Source organism: Hypanus sabinus, chromosome 11 (genome assembly GCF_030144855.1).
Source record: "Hypanus sabinus isolate sHypSab1 chromosome 11, sHypSab1.hap1, whole genome shotgun sequence".
NCBI classification, from domain to species: Eukaryota; Metazoa; Chordata; class Chondrichthyes; order Myliobatiformes; family Dasyatidae; genus Hypanus; species Hypanus sabinus.
In genome coordinates this window covers 110,124,035-110,146,248 of record NC_082716.1, presented here as the reverse complement: position 1 = coordinate 110,146,248, position 22,214 = coordinate 110,124,035, and positions in this window count along the sequence as shown.

Sequence of the window (22,214 nt, the reverse complement as noted above, 5' to 3'; positions counted from 1 at the left end):
CAACAAAGCACCAGACTGTTCCAAAACTCACCGATAGAGTCAACAAAATACCGGACCGTTCCAAACCTTACCGATAGAGACAATAAAGTACCGGAATATTCCAAACCTCACCGACAGAGACAACAAAGCACCAGAATGTTCCAAAACTCACCAATAGAGACAAGAAAGAACCAGACTGTTCCAAACCTCACCGATAGAGACAACAAAGCATCAGACCATTCCAAACCTCACCGATAGAGACAACAAAACACCAGCCCATTCCAAACCTCACCGAAAGAGACAACAAAGTACCAGACCGTTCCAAACCTCACCGATAGAGACAGCAAAGCACCAGTCCATTCCAAGCCTCACCGATAGAGACAACAAAGCACCAGACCGTTACAAACCTCACCGATAGAGACAACAAAGTACCGGACCGTTCCAATCCTCACCGATAGAGACAACAAAGTACCAGACCGTACCAAACCTCACCGATAGAGACAACAAAGTACCAGACCGTTCCAAACCTCACAGATAGAGACAACAAAGCACCAGACCATTCCAAACCTCACCGATAGAGACAACAAAGTACCAGACTGTTCCAAACCTCACTAATAGAGACAACAAAGTACCGGACCATTACAAACCTCACCGATAGAGACAACAAAGTACCAGACTGTTCCAAACCTCACTAATAGAGACAACAAAGTACCGGACCATTCCAAACCTCACCGATAGAGACAAGAAAGCACCAGACCATTCCAAACCTCACCGATAGAGACAACAAAGTACCAGACCATTCCAAACCTCACCGATAGAGACAACAAAGCACCAGACCGTTCCAAACCTCACCGATAGAGACAACAAAGCACCAGACCGTTCCAAACCTCACCGATAGAGACAATAATGTACCAGAACATTCCAAACCTCACCGACAGAGACCAGAAAGTACCGGACCATTCCAAACCTCACCAATAGATACTACAAAACACCAGACCATTCCAAACCTCACCGATAGAGACAACAAAGTACCAGACCACTCCAAACCTCGCCGATAGAGACAACAACGTACCAGACCACTCCAAACCTCACCGATAGAGATCATAAAGCACCAGACCACTCCAAACCTCACCGATAGAGACAACAAAGTACCGGACCATTCCAAACCTCGCCGATAGTAACAACAAAGTACCGGACCGTTCCAAACCTCACTGATAGAGACAACAAAGTACCAGACCATTCCAAACCTCACTGATAGAGACAACAAAGCACCATAATGTTCGAAACCTCACCGATAGAGACAAAAAAGTAGAGGACCGTTCCAAACCTCACCGATAGAGACAACAAAGTACAGGACCGTTCCAAACCTCACCGATAGAGACAACAAAGCACCAGACCGTTCCAAACCTCACCGATAGAGACAACAAAGTACCAGACCATTCCAAACCTCACCGATAGAGACAACAAAGCACCAGACCATTCCAAACCTCACTGATAGAGACAACAAAACACCACACCATTCCAAACCTCACCGATAGAGATAACAAAGTACCAGACCATTCCAAACCTCGCCGATAGAGACAATGAAGCACCAGACCATTCCAAACCACACCGATAGAGACAACAAAGCACCAGACTGTTCCAAAACTCACCGATAGAGTCAACAAAATACCGGACCGTTCCAAACCTTACCGATAGAGACAATAAAGTACCGGAATATTCCAAACCTCACCGACAGAGACAACAAAGCACCAGAATGTTCCAAAACTCACCAATAGAGACAAGAAAGAACCAGACTGTTCCAAACCTCACCGATAGAGACAACAAAGCATCAGACCATTCCAAACCTCACCGATAGAGACAACAAAACACCAGCCCATTCCAAACCTCACCGAAAGAGACAACAAAGTACCAGACCGTTCCAAACCTCACCGATAGAGACAGCAAAGCACCAGTCCATTCCAAGCCTCACCGATAGAGACAACAAAGCACCAGACCGTTACAAACCTCACCGATAGAGACAACAAAGTACCGGACCGTTCCAATCCTCACCGATAGAGACAACAAAGTACCAGACCGTACCAAACCTCACCGATAGAGACAACAAAGTACCAGACCGTTCCAAACCTCACAGATAGAGACAACAAAGCACCAGACCATTCCAAACCTCACCGATAGAGACAACAAAGTACCAGACTGTTCCAAACCTCACTAATAGAGACAACAAAGTACCGGACCATTACAAACCTCACCGATAGAGACAACAAAGTACCAGACTGTTCCAAACCTCACTAATAGAGACAACAAAGTACCGGACCATTCCAAACCTCACCGATAGAGACAAGAAAGCACCAGACCATTCCAAACCTCACCGATAGAGACAACAAAGTACCAGACCATTCCAAACCTCACCGATAGAGACAACAAAGCACCAGACCGTTCCAAACCTCACCGATAGAGACAACAAAGCACCAGACCGTTCCAAACCTCACCGATAGAGACAATAATGTACCAGAACATTCCAAACCTCACCGACAGAGACCAGAAAGTACCGGACCATTCCAAACCTCACCAATAGATACTACAAAGCACCAGACCATTCCAAACCTCACCGATAGAGACAACAAAGTACCAGAACATTCCAAACCTCACCGATAGAGACAATGAAGCACCAGACCATTCCAAACCTCACCGATAGAGACAACAAAGCACCAGAACATTCCAAACCTCACCGATAGAGACAATGAAGCACCAGACCATTGAAAAACCTCACCGACAGAGACAACAAAGTACCAGACCATTCCAAACCTCACCGATAGAGTCAACAAAGTACCAGACCATTCCAAACCTCACCGATAGAGACAACAAAGTACCAGACCATTCCAAACCTCACCGATAAAGACAACAAAGTACCAGACCATTCCAAACCTCACTGATAGAGACAACAAAGTACCAGACCATTCCAAACCTCACCGATAGAGACAACAAAGTACCTGAACATTCCAAACCTCACCGATAGAGACAACAAAGTACCAGAACATTCCAAACCTCACCGATAGAGACAATGAAGCACCAGACCATTGAAAAACCTCACCGACAGAGACAACAAAGCACCAGACCATTCCAAACCTCACTGATAGAGACAACAAAGCACCAGACCGTTCCAATCCTCAGTGATAGAGAAAACAAATCAGCAGACCGTTCCAAACCCTCAGTGATAGAGAAAACAAAGCAGCAGACTGTTCCAAAGCTTATTGATAGAGAAAACAAAGCACCGGACCATTCCGAAACTCACTGATAGAGACAACAAAGCTCCGGACCGTTCCAAACCTCACCGATAGAGACAACAAAGCACCAGACCGTTCCAAACCTCGCCGACTGAGAAAACAAAGTACAGGACCATTCCAATCCTCACCGATAGAGACAACAAAGCACCAGACCATTCCAAACCTCACCGATAGAGACAATGAAGCACCAGACCACTACGAACCTCACCGATAAAGACAACAAAGCACCAGACCATTCCAAACCTCACCGATAGAGACAATGAAGCACCAGACCACTCCAAACCTCACCGATAGAGACAACAAAGCACCAGACCATTCCAAACCTCACCGATAGAGACAACAAAGCATCAGACCATTCCAAACCTCACCGAAAGAGACAACAAAGTACCAGACCGTTCCAAACCTCACCGATAGAGACAGCAAAGCACCAGACCATTCCAAACCTCACTGATAGAGACAACAAAACACCACACCATTCCAAACCTCACCGATAGAGATAACAAAGTACCAGACCATTCCAAACCTCGCCGATAGAGACAATGAAGCACCAGACCATTCCAAACCACACCGATAGAGACAACAAAGCACCAGACTGTTCCAAAACTCACCGATAGAGTCAACAAAATACCGGACCGTTCCAAACCTTACCGATAGAGACAATAAAGTACCGGAATATTCCAAACCTCACCGACAGAGACAACAAAGCACCAGAATGTTCCAAAACTCACCAATAGAGACAAGAAAGAACCAGACTGTTCCAAACCTCACCGATAGAGACAACAAAGCATCAGACCATTCCAAACCTCACCGATAGAGACAACAAAACACCAGCCCATTCCAAACCTCACCGAAAGAGACAACAAAGTACCAGACCGTTCCAAACCTCACCGATAGAGACAGCAAAGCACCAGTCCATTCCAAGCCTCACCGATAGAGACAACAAAGCACCAGACCGTTACAAACCTCACCGATAGAGACAACAAAGTACCGGACCGTTCCAATCCTCACCGATAGAGACAACAAAGTACCAGACCGTACCAAACCTCACCGATAGAGACAACAAAGTACCAGACCGTTCCAAACCTCACAGATAGAGACAACAAAGCACCAGACCATTCCAAACCTCACCGATAGAGACAACAAAGTACCAGACTGTTCCAAACCTCACTAATAGAGACAACAAAGTACCGGACCATTACAAACCTCACCGATAGAGACAACAAAGTACCAGACTGTTCCAAACCTCACTAATAGAGACAACAAAGTACCGGACCATTCCAAACCTCACCGATAGAGACAAGAAAGCACCAGACCATTCCAAACCTCACCGATAGAGACAACAAAGTACCAGACCGTTCCAAACCTCACCGATAGAGACAGCAAAGCACCAGTCCATTCCAAGCCTCACCGATAGAGACAACAAAGCACCAGACCGTTACAAACCTCACCGATAGAGACAACAAAGTACCGGACCGTTCCAATCCTCACCGATAGAGACAACAAAGTACCAGACCGTACCAAACCTCACCGATAGAGACAACAAAGTACCAGACCGTTCCAAACCTCACAGATAGAGACAACAAAGCACCAGACCATTCCAAACCTCACCGATAGAGACAACAAAGTACCAGACTGTTCCAAACCTCACTAATAGAGACAACAAAGTACCGGACCATTACAAACCTCACCGATAGAGACAACAAAGTACCAGACTGTTCCAAACCTCACTAATAGAGACAACAAAGTACCGGACCATTCCAAACCTCACCGATAGAGACAAGAAAGCACCAGACCATTCCAAACCTCACCGATAGAGACAACAAAGTACCAGACCATTCCAAACCTCACCGATAGAGACAACAAAGCACCAGACCGTTCCAAACCTCACCGATAGAGACAACAAAGCACCAGACCGTTCCAAACCTCACCGATAGAGACAACAAAGTACCAGAACATTCCAAACCTCACCGATAGAGACAATGAAGCACCAGACCATTCCAAACCTCACCGATAGAGACAACAAAGCACCAGAACATTCCAAACCTCACCGATAGAGACAATGAAGCACCAGACCATTGAAAAACCTCACCGACAGAGACAACAAAGTACCAGACCATTCCAAACCTCACCGATAGAGTCAACAAAGTACCAGACCATTCCAAACCTCACCGATAGAGACAACAAAGTACCAGACCATTCCAAACCTCACCGATAAAGACAACAAAGTACCAGACCATTCCAAACCTCACTGATAGAGACAACAAAGTACCAGACCATTCCAAACCTCACCGATAGAGACAACAAAGTACCTGAACATTCCAAACCTCACCGATAGAGACAACAAAGTACCAGAACATTCCAAACCTCACCGATAGAGACAATGAAGCACCAGACCATTGAAAAACCTCACCGACAGAGACAACAAAGCACCAGACCATTCCAAACCTCACTGATAGAGACAACAAAGCACCAGACCGTTCCAATCCTCAGTGATAGAGAAAACAAATCAGCAGACCGTTCCAAACCCTCAGTGATAGAGAAAACAAAGCAGCAGACTGTTCCAAAGCTTATTGATAGAGAAAACAAAGCACCGGACCATTCCGAAACTCACTGATAGAGACAACAAAGCTCCGGACCGTTCCAAACCTCACCGATAGAGACAACAAAGCACCAGACCGTTCCAAACCTCGCCGACTGAGAAAACAAAGTACAGGACCATTCCAATCCTCACCGATAGAGACAACAAAGCACCAGACCATTCCAAACCTCACCGATAGAGACAATGAAGCACCAGACCACTACGAACCTCACCGATAAAGACAACAAAGCACCAGACCATTCCAAACCTCACCGATAGAGACAATGAAGCACCAGACCACTCCAAACCTCACCGATAGAGACAACAAAGCACCAGACCATTCCAAACCTCACCGATAGAGACAACAAAGCATCAGACCATTCCAAACCTCACCGATAGAGACAACAAAACACCAGCCCATTCCAAACCTCACCGAAAGAGACAACAAAGTACCAGACCGTTCCAAACCTCACCGATAGAGACAGCAAAGCACCAGACCGTTACAAACCTCACCGATAGAGACAACAAAGTACCGGACCGTTCCAATCCTCACCGATAGAGACAACAAAGTACCAGACCGTTCCAAACCTCACCGATAGAGACAACAAAGTACCAGACCGTTCCAAACCGCACAGATAGAGACAACAAAGCACCAGACCATTCCAAACCTCACCGATAGAGACAATAAAGTACCAGACTGTTCCAAACCTCACTAATAGAGACAACAAAGTACCGGACCATTACAAACCTCACCGATAGAGACAACAAAGCACCAGACCGTTCCAAACCTCAGCGATAGAGACAATAATGTACCAGAACATTCCAAACCTCACCGACAGAGACCAGAAAGTACCGGACCATTCCAAACCTCACCAATAGATACTACAAAGCACCAGACCATTCCAAACCTCACCGATAGAGACAACAAAGTACCAGAACATTCCAAACCTCACCGATAGAGGCAATGAAGCACCAGACCATTCCAAACCTCACCGATAGAGACAACAAAGCACCAAAACATTCCAAACCTCACCGATAGAGACAATGAAGCACCAGACCATTGAAAAACCTCACCGACAGAGACAACAAAGTACCAGACCATTCCAAACCTCACCGATAGAGTCAACAAAGTACCAGACCATTCCAAACCTCACCGATAGAGACAACAAAGTACCAGACCATTCCAAACCTCACCGATAAAGACAACAAAGTACCAGACCATTCCAAACCTCACCGATAGAGACAACAAAGTACCAGACCATTCCAAACCTCACCGATAGAGACAACAAAGTACCTGAACATTCCAAACCTCACCGATAGAGACAACAAAGTACCAGAACATTCCAAACCTCACCGATAGAGACAATGAAGCACCAGACCATTGAAAAACCTCACCGACAGAGACAACAAAGCACCAGACCATTCCAAACCTCACTGATAGAGACAACAAAGCACCAGACCGTTCCAATCCTCAGTGATAGAGAAAACAAATCAGCAGACCGTTCCAAACCCTCAGTGATAGAGAAAACAAAGCAGCAGATTGTTCCAAAGCTTATTGATAGAGAAAACAAAGCACCGGACCATTCCGAAACTCACTGATAGAGACAACAAAGCTCCGGACCGTTCCAAACCTCACCGATAGAGACAACAAAGCACCAGACCGTTCCAAACCTCGCCGACTGAGAAAACAAAGTACAGGACCATTCCAATCCTCACCGATAGAGACAACAAAGCACCAGACCATTCCAAACCTCACCGATAGAGACAATGAAGCACCAGACCACTCCGAACCTCACCGATAGAGACAACAAAGCACCAGACCATTCCAAACCTCACCGATAGAGACAATGAAGCACCAGACCACTCCAAACCTCACCGATAGAGACAACAAAGCACCAGACCATTCCAAACCTCACCGATAGAGACAACAAAGCACCAGACCATTCCAAACCTCACCGATAGAGAAAACAAAGCACCGGACCATTCCAAACCTCACCGATAGAGACAACAAAGTACCGGACCGTTCCAAACCTCGCCGATAGAGACAACAAAGTACCGGACCGTTCCAAACCTCACCTATAGAGACAACAAAGCACCATAATGTTCCAAACCTCACCGATAGAGACAAAAAAGTACAGGACCGTTCCAAACCTCACCGATAGAGACAACAAAGTACAGGACCGTTCCAAACCTCACCGATAGAGACAACAAAGTACAGGACCATTCCAAACCTCACCGATAGAGACAATGAAGCACCAGACCATTGAAAAACCTCACCGACAGAGACAACAAAGCACCAGACCATTCCAAACCTCACTGATAGAGACAACAAAGCACCAGACCGTTCCAATCCTCAGTGATAGAGAAAACAAATCAGCAGACCGTTCCAAACCCTCAGTGATAGAGAAAACAAAGCAGCAGACTGTTCCAAAGCTTATTGATAGAGAAAACAAAGCACCGGACCATTCCGAAACTCACTGATAGAGACAACAAAGTTCCGGACCGTTCCAAACCTCACCGATAGAGACAACAAAGCACCAGACCGTTCCAAACCTCGCCGACTGAGAAAACAAAGTACAGGACCATTCCAATCCTCACCGATAGAGACAACAAAGCACCAGACCATTCCAAACCTCACCGATAGAGACAATGAAGCACCAGACCACTCCGAACCTCACCGATAAAGACAACAAAGCACCAGACCATTCCAAACCTCACCGATAGAGACAATGAAGCACCAGACCACTCCAAACCTCACCGATAGAGACAACAAAGCACCAGACCATTCCAAACCTCACCGATAGAGACAACAAAGCATCAGACCATTCCAAACCTCACCGATAGAGACAACAAAACACCAGCCCATTCCAAACCTCACCGAAAGAGACAACAAAGTACCAGACCGTTCCAAACCTCACCGATAGAGACAGCAAAGCACCAGTCCATTCCAAGCCTCACCGATAGAGACAACAAAGCACCAGACCGTTACAAACCTCACCGATAGAGACAACAAAGTACCGGACCGTTCTAATCCTCACCGATAGAGACAACAAAGTACCAGACCGTTCCAAACCTCACCGATAGAGACAACAAAGTACCAGACCGTTCCAAACCTCACAGATAGAGACAACAAAGCACCAGACCATTCCAAACCTCACCGATAGAGACAATAAAGTACCAGACTGTTCCAAACCTCACTAATAGAGACAACAAAGTACCGGACCATTACAAACCTCACCGATAGAGACAACAAAGTACCAGACTGTTCCAAACCTCACTAATAGAGACAACAAAGTACCGGACCATTCCAAACCTCACCGATAGAGACAAGAAAGCACCAGACCATTCCAAACCTCACCGATAGAGACAACAAAGTACCAGACCATTCCAAACCTCACCGATAGAGACAACAAAGCACCAGACCGTTCCAAACCTCACCGATAGAGACAACAAAGCACCAGACCGTTCCAAACCTCAGCGATAGAGACAATAATGTACCAGAACATTCCAAACCTCACCGACAGAGACCAGAAAGTACCGGACCATTCCAAACCTCACCAATAGATACTACAAAGCACCAGACCATTCCAAACCTCACCGATAGAGACAACAAAGTACCAGAACATTCCAAACCTCACCGATAGAGACAATGAAGCACCAGACCATTCCAAACCTCACCGATAGAGACAACAAAGCACCAGAACATTCCAAACCTCACCGATAGAGACAATGAAGCACCAGACCATTGAAAAACCTCACCGACAGAGACAACAAAGTACCAGACCATTCCAAACCTCACCGATAGAGTCAACAAAGTACCAGACCATTCCAAACCTCACCGATAGAGACAACAAAGTACCAGACCATTCCAAACCTCACCGATAAAGACAACAAAGTACCAGACCATTCCAAACCTCACCGATAGAGACAACAAAGTACCAGACCATTCCAAACCTCACCGATAGAGACAACAAAGTACCTGAACATTCCAAACCTCACCGATAGAGACAACAAAGTACCAGAACATTCCAAACCTCACCGATAGAGACAATGAAGCACCAGACCATTGAAAAACCTCACCGACAGAGACAACAAAGCACCAGACCATTCCAAACCTCACTGATAGAGACAACAAAGCACCAGACCGTTCCAATCCTCAGTGATAGAGAAAACAAATCAGCAGACCGTTCCAAACCCTCAGTGATAGAGAAAACAAAGCAGCAGATTGTTCCAAAGCTTATTGATAGAGAAAACAAAGCACCGGACCATTCCGAAACTCACTGATAGAGACAACAAAGCTCCGGACCGTTCCAAACCTCACCGATAGAGACAACAAAGCACCAGACCGTTCCAAACCTCGCCGACTGAGAAAACAAAGTACAGGACCATTCCAATCCTCACCGATAGAGACAACAAAGCACCAGACCGTTCCAAACCTCGCCGACTGAGAAAACAAAGTACAGGACCATTCCAATCCTCACCGATAGAGACAACAAAGCACCAGACCATTCCAAACCTCACCGATAGAGACAATGAAGCACCAGACCACTCCGAACCTCACCGATAGAGACAACAAAGCACCAGACCATTCCAAACCTCACCGATAGAGACAATGAAGAAACAGACCACTCCAAACCTCACCGATAGAGACAACAAAGCACCAGACCATTCCAAACCTCACCGATAGAGACAACAAAGTACCGGACCATTCCAAACCTCGCCGATAGAGACAACAAAGTACCGGACCGTTTCAAACCTCACCTATAGAGACAACAAAGCACCATAATGTTCCAAACCTCACCGATAGAGACAAAAAAGTACAGGACCGTTCCAAACCTCACCGATAGAGACAACAAAGTACAGGACCGTTCCAAACCTCACCGATAGAGACAACAAAGTACAGGACCATTCCAAACCTCACCGATAGAGACAACAAAATACCAGACCATTCCAAACCTCACCGATAGAGACAACAAAGCACCAGACCATTCCAAACCTCACCGACAGAGACAACAAAATACCAGACCATTCCAAACCTCACCGATAGAGACAACAAAGCACCAGACCGTTCCAAACCTCACCGACAGAGACAACAAAATACCAGACCATTCCAAACCTCACCGATAGAGACAACAAAGCAACCGATCATTGAAAAACCTCACCGACAGAGACAACAAAGCAACCGATCATTGAAAAACCTCAGCGACAGAGACAACAAAATACCAGACCATTCCAAACCTCGCCGATAGAGACAACAAAGCAACAGACCGTTCCAAACCTTACCGATAGAGACAATAATGTACCGGAATATTCCAACCCTCACCGACAGAGACAACAAAGTACCGGACCATTCCAAACCTCACCGATAGAGACAACATAGCACCAGAATGTTCCAAAACTCACCAACAGAGACAGCAAAGCACCAGACCGTTCCAAACCTCACCGATAGAGACAACAAAGTACCAGACCATTCCAAACCTCACCGATAGAGACAACAATGTACCAGACCATTCCAAACCTCACCGATAGAGACAACAATGTACCGGACCGTTCCAAACCTCACCGATAGAGACAATGAAGCACCAGACCAATCCAAACCACACCGATAGATGCAACAAAGCACTAGACCGTTCCAAACCTCACCGATGGAGACAACAAAGCACCAGACTGTTCCAAACCTCACCGATAGAGACTACAAAGCACCAGACCATTCCAAACCTCACTGATAGAGACAAGGAAACACCAGACCATTGTAAAACTCAGCAATAGAGACAACAAAGCACCAGACCGTTCCAAACCTCCCCGATGGAGACAACAAAGCACCAGACCGTTCCAATCCTCACTATTTCAATCCAACGATACTAGAGTCATCTCTGCTATTGATTCCTGTAGTTTTGTTTGTGTTGTCAGGAGACAGAAAGAAAAGGACCTTTGCTCTGCAGCTGAGAGGGCAAATGTGGTCTAGGTTATATGTTTCATTTAGTGATGCCATTCCTAAACCCATGTCCTCAAGCAGAAGGGGGACGGGTGCATTAGGTGCACGCAATCACTGCCTCTTATTGATTCCCCTGCAGCCTGTCTGCCCTCCATTAGTGGTCCTTCATAGTCACTGGGTCCAGGCCCTTGACTGCCCTGTCTAACCCTGATGGAGGAATACCTTCACCACAGGAGCTGCAAGCTGTTCAAAAAGGCAGCTCTGCGCATCTTTCCAAGGAATAAATTTCACCGAATGTTGAGGTGATTTTAATCGTGACAGGAAGAGATTTAATATTGCAGGAAGCTGCAAGCCTTCTCTCAGAATAGTGCTCTGGCTTTGGAGAGGGTCTGGAGGAGGTTTGTGAGTGATTCTGGGAATGAAAGGGTTAACATGTGGGTCTGTAGCTGCTGAAGTTTAGAAGAATGCGGAGGGGGGGGGGGGGGGAGTGTCTCTTTAAATCTTACCAAATATTGAAAGGCCTAGGTAGAGAGGACTTGGAAAGGGAAGTCAGATTCAGAATCAGTTTTAATATTACCTGCATAGGTTGTGAAATCTGTTGTCTTATACATATAAAAGATATAAATATATATATTTAAGATAAATAGTGAAAAAGAGAAAAAAGGTAGTGAGGTCATGTTTATGGGTTCAATGTCCATTCAGAAATCCGATATCAGAGGGGAAGGAGCTGTTCCTGAATCGCTGAGTGTGTGTCTTCAGGCTTCTGTACCCCCTCCCTGATGGCAGAGGGGAAGAAGCTGTTCCTGAATCGCTGAGTGTGGGTCTTCAGACTCCTGTACCTCCTCCCTGATGGCAGAGGGGAACAAGCTGTTCCTGAATCACTGAGTGTGTGTCTTCAGGCTTCTGTACCTCCTCCCTGATGGCAGCAATGAGAAGAGGGCATGTCCTGGGTGGTGGGGGTCATTAAAGATGGATGCCACCTTTCCGAGACATCGCTCCTTGAAGATGTCCTGGATATTTAAGACAAGAAAGCAGAGGTACAGAAGAGAAGGACGTTTCTTTGGAACAGATATGAGGATGAATTTCATTAGCTAGGGAGTGGTGAATCTGTGGTATTTCTGTGGAGGACAAGTCATTGGGTACAGTAAAAGCCAAGGTTCATAGGTTCTTGATTCATCAGGGCATCAAAGGAGAATAAATCAGCCATGATGGAATGGAGGATTGACTTGATGGGCTGAATGGCCTAATTCTGCTCCTATGTCTTGTGGTCTCAATGAGAATGAACGATTCAGGGTAGATTTATTATTAAGGTATGTACGCAGCATACAACCTTGAGATTCATTCACCCCACAGACAAAACGCCACAGATGGAAAAATAAAAGAAATATTTGCTATGGAAACAAAAGGGAAGGGAGCACTGGTTAAATGTTTGCAAACTTCTGGGCAGGTCCAGCAAGGAGGTGGGTGGGTACTGACTGTACTGAGATTTATCAATGGGGAAACTGACCCCCCCTGGGATGATTGACAGCCTTTACTCAAGGGAAGTGGAATCCAGGACTATAATTCCCAGCAGGCTCTGAGGGCCGTTGGACTACAATTCCCAGCAGGCATCGGGGTACCCCTTTTTTTCCTCTCTCTCCTCTCACTTTACCCCCTCCCCAGGAGCGCAGGCGCGGCCCCGCCCCCTCCGCACAGGTGACGTCGCTCCCCAGGCACCAGGGCGCCTGTGATTGGCTGCTTTCTGGCCGCAGCCCTGTTCCATATTCTGAATGGTCAAAATGTAATGCTAAAACCAGAATTGTGATCTACAATATCTTATAGTATCAAAATGGCGACAGTCATTCAGAATCCTTTAAAATCGTGAGTATCTGCAATATTTCTGCGTTGCATTTGCAATTTGCCCTGGTCTCTTTTGCATTGGCCAATACTTTAAAAACTTGCATGCAATATAGGCTTTATATAATTAATAATATGCAAAGTGCATAGCACTCAATAATTTTCTGCACCCATGGAATAATGGAGCTTTTTTCTGCAGGCTGCAAATTTAATGCAATTTTTTTTTATTGTGTGTCATTATTTCTTTATTTAGGGGTAGTTTCTTTTTTCTCCCCTTCCCCTTCCTCTGGATTTCACCCACTTCCAAACTCTTTTTGATGCAGAGTGCCTCTGCTCACCTTAAAGGTGACTGGCTGTGGTGGAGTGTACATTGTAGCCCTGTGCAGAGTGTGTGGTGCGACTGCTTGGCGTTACAGTGTTAGTTAATGGGTATCTGATCAAGGGCTGAGCCGCAGCCAGCCGCTTCTCTTTAATGAGCAGCGGCTTTGCGGCTCGCCAGCGCCACCCGCTGGCCGCTGACTGGCAACCGCAGCTCCGTTAAAGGCGCTGCCCAGCACCGGGAAAGAATACTCAGCCGACAGAAAATATCCCTCCTGCTGGATAGATTTTACTGAACCAATTTTCTTTTCCATCTTTAATCACTTACAAAGATTTTTTTCCCCCCAATCTTGTCTTAAAATAATTCGGAGTGTAGTGGTTTAGGACAGTGCCAGTGACCTGGGGTTCAATTCCCAGCACTGCCTGAATGTTTCTCCCCATGACCGCGTGGGTTTCCTCCGGGTGCTCTGGTTTCCTCCCACAGTCCAAAGACCTACCATTTGGTAGGTCAATTAATCATTGTAAATTGTCCTGTTGTTAGGCCAGGGTTAAATCGATGGGGGGGGGGGGGTGGAGGGCTCAGTGGGCTTAAATTATATTAAAATATAATTATTTTCTCATATAATGTGGGGTTAACTTGGTCTATTTTTGGCTGGCACAGATTTGATGGGCCAAGCGGCCTCTTGTTTGAAAAAATGTGTTTTCGCTGCAGGAAGTTTCTATAAAAATTTGCGTTAGTGATTGTGGGTATATCTGGGTACAGCGGGGCTTGCTTTCAGCTGCAGAGCACACACACACAGAGGGTGAGGGAGAGACAGAGGGCTATCTGTTGACACCTGGAACCCCTGCCTCACCTGTCCAGCTGCTGACATGCACCAGGCAATCATTCCACTCTCCCCTCCCTGTTCTGCTGCCTGTAAATTGGAGTTGAGATAAGACCCTGCAGTTCACAGCCCCGCTCTCAGTCAGCCCCTCTCCACCATGTTCTCCCTCCTACACTCTGCGTCCGCCGATTTAAAAATTCTTGCCTTCACTTTCAAACCCTTCTGTGCTCTTGTGCTTACCCCTTCCAGTATCTGCGACCCCCCCCACATTCCTCCTTTCCTCTCCTTAACCCCTCCCTATGTCCCTCTTCTTATCTCCATTCTCTCTCTCTCCCCCTCTCTCTCCCATCTCCCTCTTCAACCCCTTATCCCTGTTTCTCTCCCACTCTCCAGCACCCACATCTCTGTCACACTACCCCACCCCCAACCCATCGGAATCCCACACAGAAGCCCTCACTTCCTCCCCAGGACTCTTGTGGAATCCCTCATGTCTGGGGTCGTGCCCCTGGCCAAGCCCCTCACCCCTCCCTCCCCAGGGTGCTCTTTCTCTTCACCTTCTCTGAAATCCCACTCCCTTCCCTCTCCGCTTCCTTCTAGGAAATTCATACCTTCCCGGGGATTCTCTGCTGCCCTGGATCAGCTCAGTGAACCGATATCCCACTGGGAAATCTGACGTTCGACTGATGAATTCTGTGGGAATCAGGCAGTTTGTTCTTTTTAACTTTGTAAAATATCTCTGTGGTTAGGGTTTCTGCATGTCCAACGTTATTAAAATATGGGCCAATGCTACATGGTGCTTTGAGATTGCAATTCAGTTGTAATAATATACAGTATGTTGATAGAACACTTGCTCTGCATTTGATATGTAGACCGCTGCTGCATTCAGTTTGGAATTTAATAAATGCAGGCTGGTGTTACAGTGCTCCTGGTCTGCGTTCAGATGCTTAATAAATGCAGGCTGGTGTTACAGTGTTCCTGGTCTATGTTTAGATGCTTAATAAACACAGGCTGGTGTTACAGTGTTTCCAGTCTGCGTTTAGATGCTTAATAAACACAGGCTGGTGTTACAGTGTTTCCAGTCTGCGTTTAGATGCTTAATAAATACAGGCTGGTGTTACAGTGTTTCCGGTCTGGGTTTAGGTGCTTAATAAACACGGGCTGGTGTTCAGTGTTTCCGTTCTGTGTTTGGCATTTGGTAAAACACAGGCTGGTGTTCAGGTGTTTCCAGTTTGCGTTTGGCATCTAGTAAAACACGGGCTGGTGTTCAGTGTTTCCAGTCTGTGTTTGGCATTTAATAAAATATGGGCTGGTGTAGGTGTTTCTGGTCCACGTTTGGCATCTAAAATAAAATAGGCTTGTGTTACTGTGTTTCTGGTCTGCATTTGACATCTAGTAAAACATGGGCTGGTGTTACTGTGTTTCTGGTCTGCGTTTGACATCTAGTAAAACATGGGCTGGTGTTCAGGTGTTTCCAATTTGCATTTGGCATTTAATAAAATATGGGCTGGTGTAGGTGTTTCTGGTCCACGTTTGGCATCTAAAAAAACATAGGCTGGTGTTACTGTGTTTCTGGTCTGCATTTGACATCTAGTAAAACATGGGCTGGTGTTACTGTGTTTCTGGTCTGCGTTTGACATCTAGTAAAACATGGGCTGGTGTTACTGTGTTTCCGGTCTGCGTTTGACATCTAGTAAAACATGGGCTGGCATTACTGTGTTTCTGGTCTGCGTTTGACATCTAGTAAAACATGGGCTGGTGTTACTGTGTTTCCGGTCTGCGTTTGACATCTAGTAAAACATGGGCTGGCGTTACTGTGTTTCTGGTCTGCGTTTGACATCTAGTAAAACATGGGCTGGTGTTACTGTGTTTCCGGTCTGCGTTTGACATCTAGTAAAACATGGGCTGGTGTTACTGTGTTTCTGGTCTGCGCTTGGCATTTGGTAAAGGACAGGCTGGTGTTAAGGTGTTTCCGGTGTGTGTTTGGCATCTAATAAAACACAGGCTGGTGTTACGGTGTTTCCGGTCTGCGTTTCACACGGTTTGCCTAGTGCTCACTGTGAGGTCGAGGTTTGACTCCTGCCACCGTCTGTAAGGAATCTGCACGTGATTATGTGGGTTTCCTCCTACACACATTCCAAAGACGGACCGGTTGGTAAGTTGTGGGCATACTGTGTTGGCGCAGGAAACGTGGTGCCCTCAGCTCATGAATTTCAAGTTCCTGGGTGTCAACATCTGTGAGGATCTGTCCTGGGCCCAACATATCGATACAGTCACAAAGGAGGCACCACAGCAGCTACATTTCATTAGGAATTGAAGGGATTTGAAATGTCACCAAAGACACGTGTAAATTTCTGCAGATGAACCGTGGAGAGCATTCTAACTGGCTGAATGACCATCTTCTGTTGGGGAGGGGAGGGGAGGGGGGCTACTGCACGGGATCAAAATAAGCTGCAGAAAGTTGTGAACCCAGTCAGCACCACTGTGTGCTCCAGCCTCCAGAATATCCAGGACACCTTCAAGGAGCGATGCCTCAAAAAGGCAGCATCCATTATTAAGGACACCCACCACCCAGTGCCTGCCCTCTTCTCATTCCTAACATCCGGGAGGAGGTTTAGGAGCCTGAAGACACACACTCAGCGATTCAGGAACAGCTTCTTCCCCTCTGCCATCAGGGAGGAGGTACAGGAGCCTGAAGTCACACACTGAGCGATTCAGGAACAGCTTCTTCCCCTCTGCCATCAGGGAGGAGGTACAGGAGCCTGAAGACACACACTGTGATTCAGGAACAGCTTCTTCCCCTCTGCCATCAGGGAGGAGGTACAGGAGCCTGAAGATACACACTCAGCGATTCAGGAACAGCTTCTTCCCCTCTGCCATCAGGGAGGAGGTACAGGAGCCTGGAGACACACACTGTGATTCAGGAACAGCTTCTTCCCCTCTGCCATCAGGGAGGAGGTACAGGAGCCTGGAGACACACACTGTGATTCAGGAACAGCTTCTTCCCCTCTGCCATCAGGGAGGAGGTTTAGGAGCCTGAAGACACACACTCAATGATTCAGGAACAGCTTCTTTCCCTCTGCCATTCTGAATGGACACTGAACCCATGAACACTACCTCACTACTTTTTTAAATATCTTTTTGCACTACTTATTTAATTTAACTTTTAAAATATATTTCTTACTGTAATTTACTTTCTTTGTTATTATGTATAGCAATGTACATCTGCCACAAAACAACAAATTTCACAACAGATGCGAGCGATATTAAACCTGATTCTGACCCTCAGACTATGTTGGTCGTTGACACAAAGGACACATTTCACTGTGTGTTTTGATGTGCGTGTAACAAATAAAGCTAATCTTTAATCTATCAAACACAGGACGATGTTACGGCGTTTCTGAATGTGTGCAACACCTAATTAAACGCAGGCAGTGAGTGTGTCTGGTCTGCGTTTGATGAAGTACGTGTAAGAGCAGTTACAGCCTGCGCAGTGCAGTTTATTATTCCCCGGAATGAGCAGCAGTCATTCTCTGAGGGGGCAAACCTCACCCATTGTGTGAGCGTCTGGAATGCAGTCAAATCCCGGCAGGAGGGATTTAGCAGTGCGGAGGAACAAAAGACCTGCATTTCCATAGCACCATTCCAGATGCTCCGCACACTCTGGAGCCAGGAGAGAATACTGGAGAAGCACAGTCACAGCAGATGACTTGTCCAAAACTCTTAAACACCCCGAACAATGGATCGGGTGCGCATTGGCGGTCAGGGATCACAGACCGGGACCCCATGAAAAACGCTGAGCAAATTCAACAGGTCAGGCAGCGTCTATGGAGAGGAATAAACAGTCGAAGTCTCTGGCTTAAACCCTTCAACAGAAGAAGCGCAGAAACGAGCCCTTCAGCTCGACTAAATGTGCTGATAATCAAGAGTTCAGACCGGAAACCGACTGCTTATTATCCACAGAGATGCTGCCTGGCCTGCTGAGTTCCTCCAGCATTTTGTGTGTGTTACTCTGACCATAGACACTGTCTGACCTGCTGAGTTCCTCCAGCATTTTGTGTGTGTTACTCTGACCATAGAATGTGTCTGACCTGCCGAGTTCCTCCAGGATTTAGTGTGTGTTACTCAGTCCATAGACACTGTCTGACCTGCTGAGTTCCCCCAGCACTTTGTGTGAGTTACTCTGTCCATAGACACTGTCTGACCTGCTGAGTTCCTCCAGCATTTAGTGTGTGTTACTCAGTCCATAGACACTGTCTGACCTGCTGAGTTCCTCCAGCATTTTGTGTGTGTTACTCTGTCCATGGACACTGCCTGACCTGCTGAGTTCCTCCAGCATTTTGTGTGTCTTACTCTGTCCATAGACACTGTCTGACCTGCTGAGTTCCTCCGGCATTTTGTGTGTGTTACTCTGTCCACACACACTGTCTGACCTGCTGAGTTCCTCCGGCATTTTGTGTGTGTTACTCTGTCCACACACACTGTCTGACCTGCTGAGTTCCTCCGGCATTTTGTGTGTGTTACTCTGTCCACACACACTGTCTGACCTGCTGAGTTCCTCCGGCATTTTGTGTGTGTTACTCTGTCCATGGACACTGTCTGACCTGCTGAGTTCCTCCAGCATTTTGTGTGTGCTACTCTGACCATAGACACTGTGAGACCTGCTGAGTTCCTCCAGCATTTTGTGTGTGTTACTCTGTCCATGGACACTGACTGACCTGCTGAGTTCCTCCGGCATTTTGTGTGTGTTACTCTGTCCACACACACTGTCTGACCTGCTGAGTTCCTCCGGCATTTTGTGTGTGTTACTCTGTCCATAGACTCTGACCTGCTGAGTTCCTCCAGCAATTTGTGTGTGTTACTCTGTCCATGGACACTGTCTGACCTGCTGAGTTCCTCCAGCATTTTGTGAGTGTTACTCTGTCCATAAACACTGTCTGACCTGCCGAGTTCCTCCAGCATTTTGTGTGTGTCCAGGGACACTGTCTGACCTGCCGAGTTCCTCCAGCATTTTATGTGTGTTAATCTGTCCATAGACACTGCCTAACCTGCTGAGTTCCTCCAGCATTTTGTGTGTGTTACTCTGTCCATTGACACTGTCTGACCTGCTGACTTCCTCCAGCATTTGGTGTGTGTTACTCTGACCATAGACACTGTCTGACCTGCTGAGTTCCTCTAGCATTTTGTGTGTGTTACTCTGACCACAGACACTGTCTGACCTGCTGGGTTCCTCAAGCATTTTGTGTGTGTTACTCTGACCACAGACACTGTCTGACCTGCTGAGTTCCTCCAGCATTTTGTGTGTGTTACTCTGTCGATAGACACTGTCTGAGCTGCTGAGTTCCCCCAGCACTTTGTGTGAGTTACTCTGTCCATAGACACTGTCTGACCTGCTGAGTTCCTCCAGCATTTAGTGTGTGTTACTCAGTCCATAGAAACTGTCTGACCTGCTGAGTTCCTCCAACATTTTGTGTGTGTTACTCTGACCATAGACACTGTCTGACCTGCTGAGTTCCTCCAGCATTTTGTGTGTGTTACCCTGTCCATAGACACCGTCTGACCTGCTGAGTTCCCCCAGCACTTTGTGTGAGTTACTCTGTCCATAGACTCTGTCTGACCTGCTGCGTTCCTCCAGCATTTTGTGTGTGTTACTCTGTCCACAGACACTGTCTGACCTGCTGAGTTCCTCCAGCATTCTGTGTGTGTTACTCTGACCATAGACACTGCCTGACCTGCTGAGTTCCTCCAGCATTTTGTGTGTGTTACTCTGACCATAGACACTGCCTGACCTGCTGAGTTCCTCCAGCATTTTGTGTGTCTTACTCTGTCCATAGACACTGTCTGACCTGCTGAGTTCCTCCGGCATTTTGTGTGTGTTACTCTGTCCACACACACTGTCTGACCTGCTGAGTTCCTCCGGCATTTTGTGTGTGTTACTCTGTCCATAGACTCTGACCTGCTGAGTTCCTCCAGCATTTTGTGTGTGTTACTCTGTCCTTAGACACTGTCTGACCTGCCGAGTTCCTCCAGCATTTTGTGTGTGTCCAGGGACACTGACCTGCTGAATTCCTCCCGCATTTTGTGTGTGTTACTCTGACCATAGACTCTGTCTGACCTGCTAAGTTCCTCCAGCATTTTGTGTGTGTTACTCTGTCCATAGACACTGTCTGACCTGCCGAGTTCCTCCAGCATTTTGTGTGTGTTAATCTGTCCATAGACACTGCCTGACCTGCTGAGTTCCTCCAGCATTTTGTGTGTGTTACTCTGAACATAGACACTGTCTGACCTGCTGAGTTCCTCTAGCATTTTGTGTGTGTTACTCTGACCATAGAGACTGTCTGACCTGCTGGGTTCCTCAAGCATTTTGTGTGTGTTACTCTGACCACAGACACTGTCTGACCTGCTGAGTTCCTCCAGCATTTTGTGTGTGTTACTCTGTCGATAGACACTGTCTGACCTGCTGAGTTCCCCCAGCACTTTGTGTGAGTTACTCTGTCCATAGACACTGTCTGACCTGCTGAGTTCCTCCAGCATTTTGTGTGTGTTACTCTGTCCATAGACACTGTCTGACCTGCTGAGTTCCTCCAGCATTTTGTGTGTGTTACCCTGTCCATAGACACCGTCTGACCTGCTGAGTCCCCCCAGCACTTTGTGTGAGTTACTCTGTCCATAGACACTGTCTGACCTGCTGCGTTCCTCCAGCATTTTGTGTGTGTTACTCTGACCATAGACACTGTCTGACCTGCTGAGTTCCTCCAGCATTTTGTGTGTGTTACTCTGACCATAGAATGTGTCTGACCTGCCGAGTTCCTCCAGCATTTAGTGTGTGTTACTCAGTCCATAGACACTGTCTGACCTGCTGAGTTCCCCCAGCACTTTGTGTGAGTTACTCTGTCCATAGACACTGTCTGACCTGCTGAGTTCCTCCAGCATTTAGTGTGTGTTACTCAGTCCATAGACACTGTCTGACCTGCTGAGTTCCTCCAGCATTTTGTGTGTGTTACTCTGTCCATGGACACTGCCTGACCTGCTGAGTTCCTCCAGCATTTTGTGTGTCTTACTCTGTCCATAGACACTGTCTGACCTGCTGAGTTCCTCCGGCATTTTGTGTGTGTTACTCTGTCCACACACACTGTCTGACCTGCTGAGTTCCTCCGGCATTTTGTGTGTGTTACTCTGTCCACACACACTGTCTGACCTGCTGAGTTCCTCCGGCATTTTGTGTGTGTTACTCTGTCCATAGACTCTGACCTGCTGAGTTCCTCCAGCATTTTGTGTGTGTTACTCTCTCCATGGACACTGTCTGACCCGCTGAGTTCCTCCAGCATTTTGTGTGTGTTACTCTGACCATAGACACTGTGAGACCTGCTGAGTTCCTCCAGCATTTTGTGTGTGTTACTCTGTCCATGGACACTGACTGACCTGCTGAGTTCCTCCGGCATTTTGTGTGTGTTACTCTG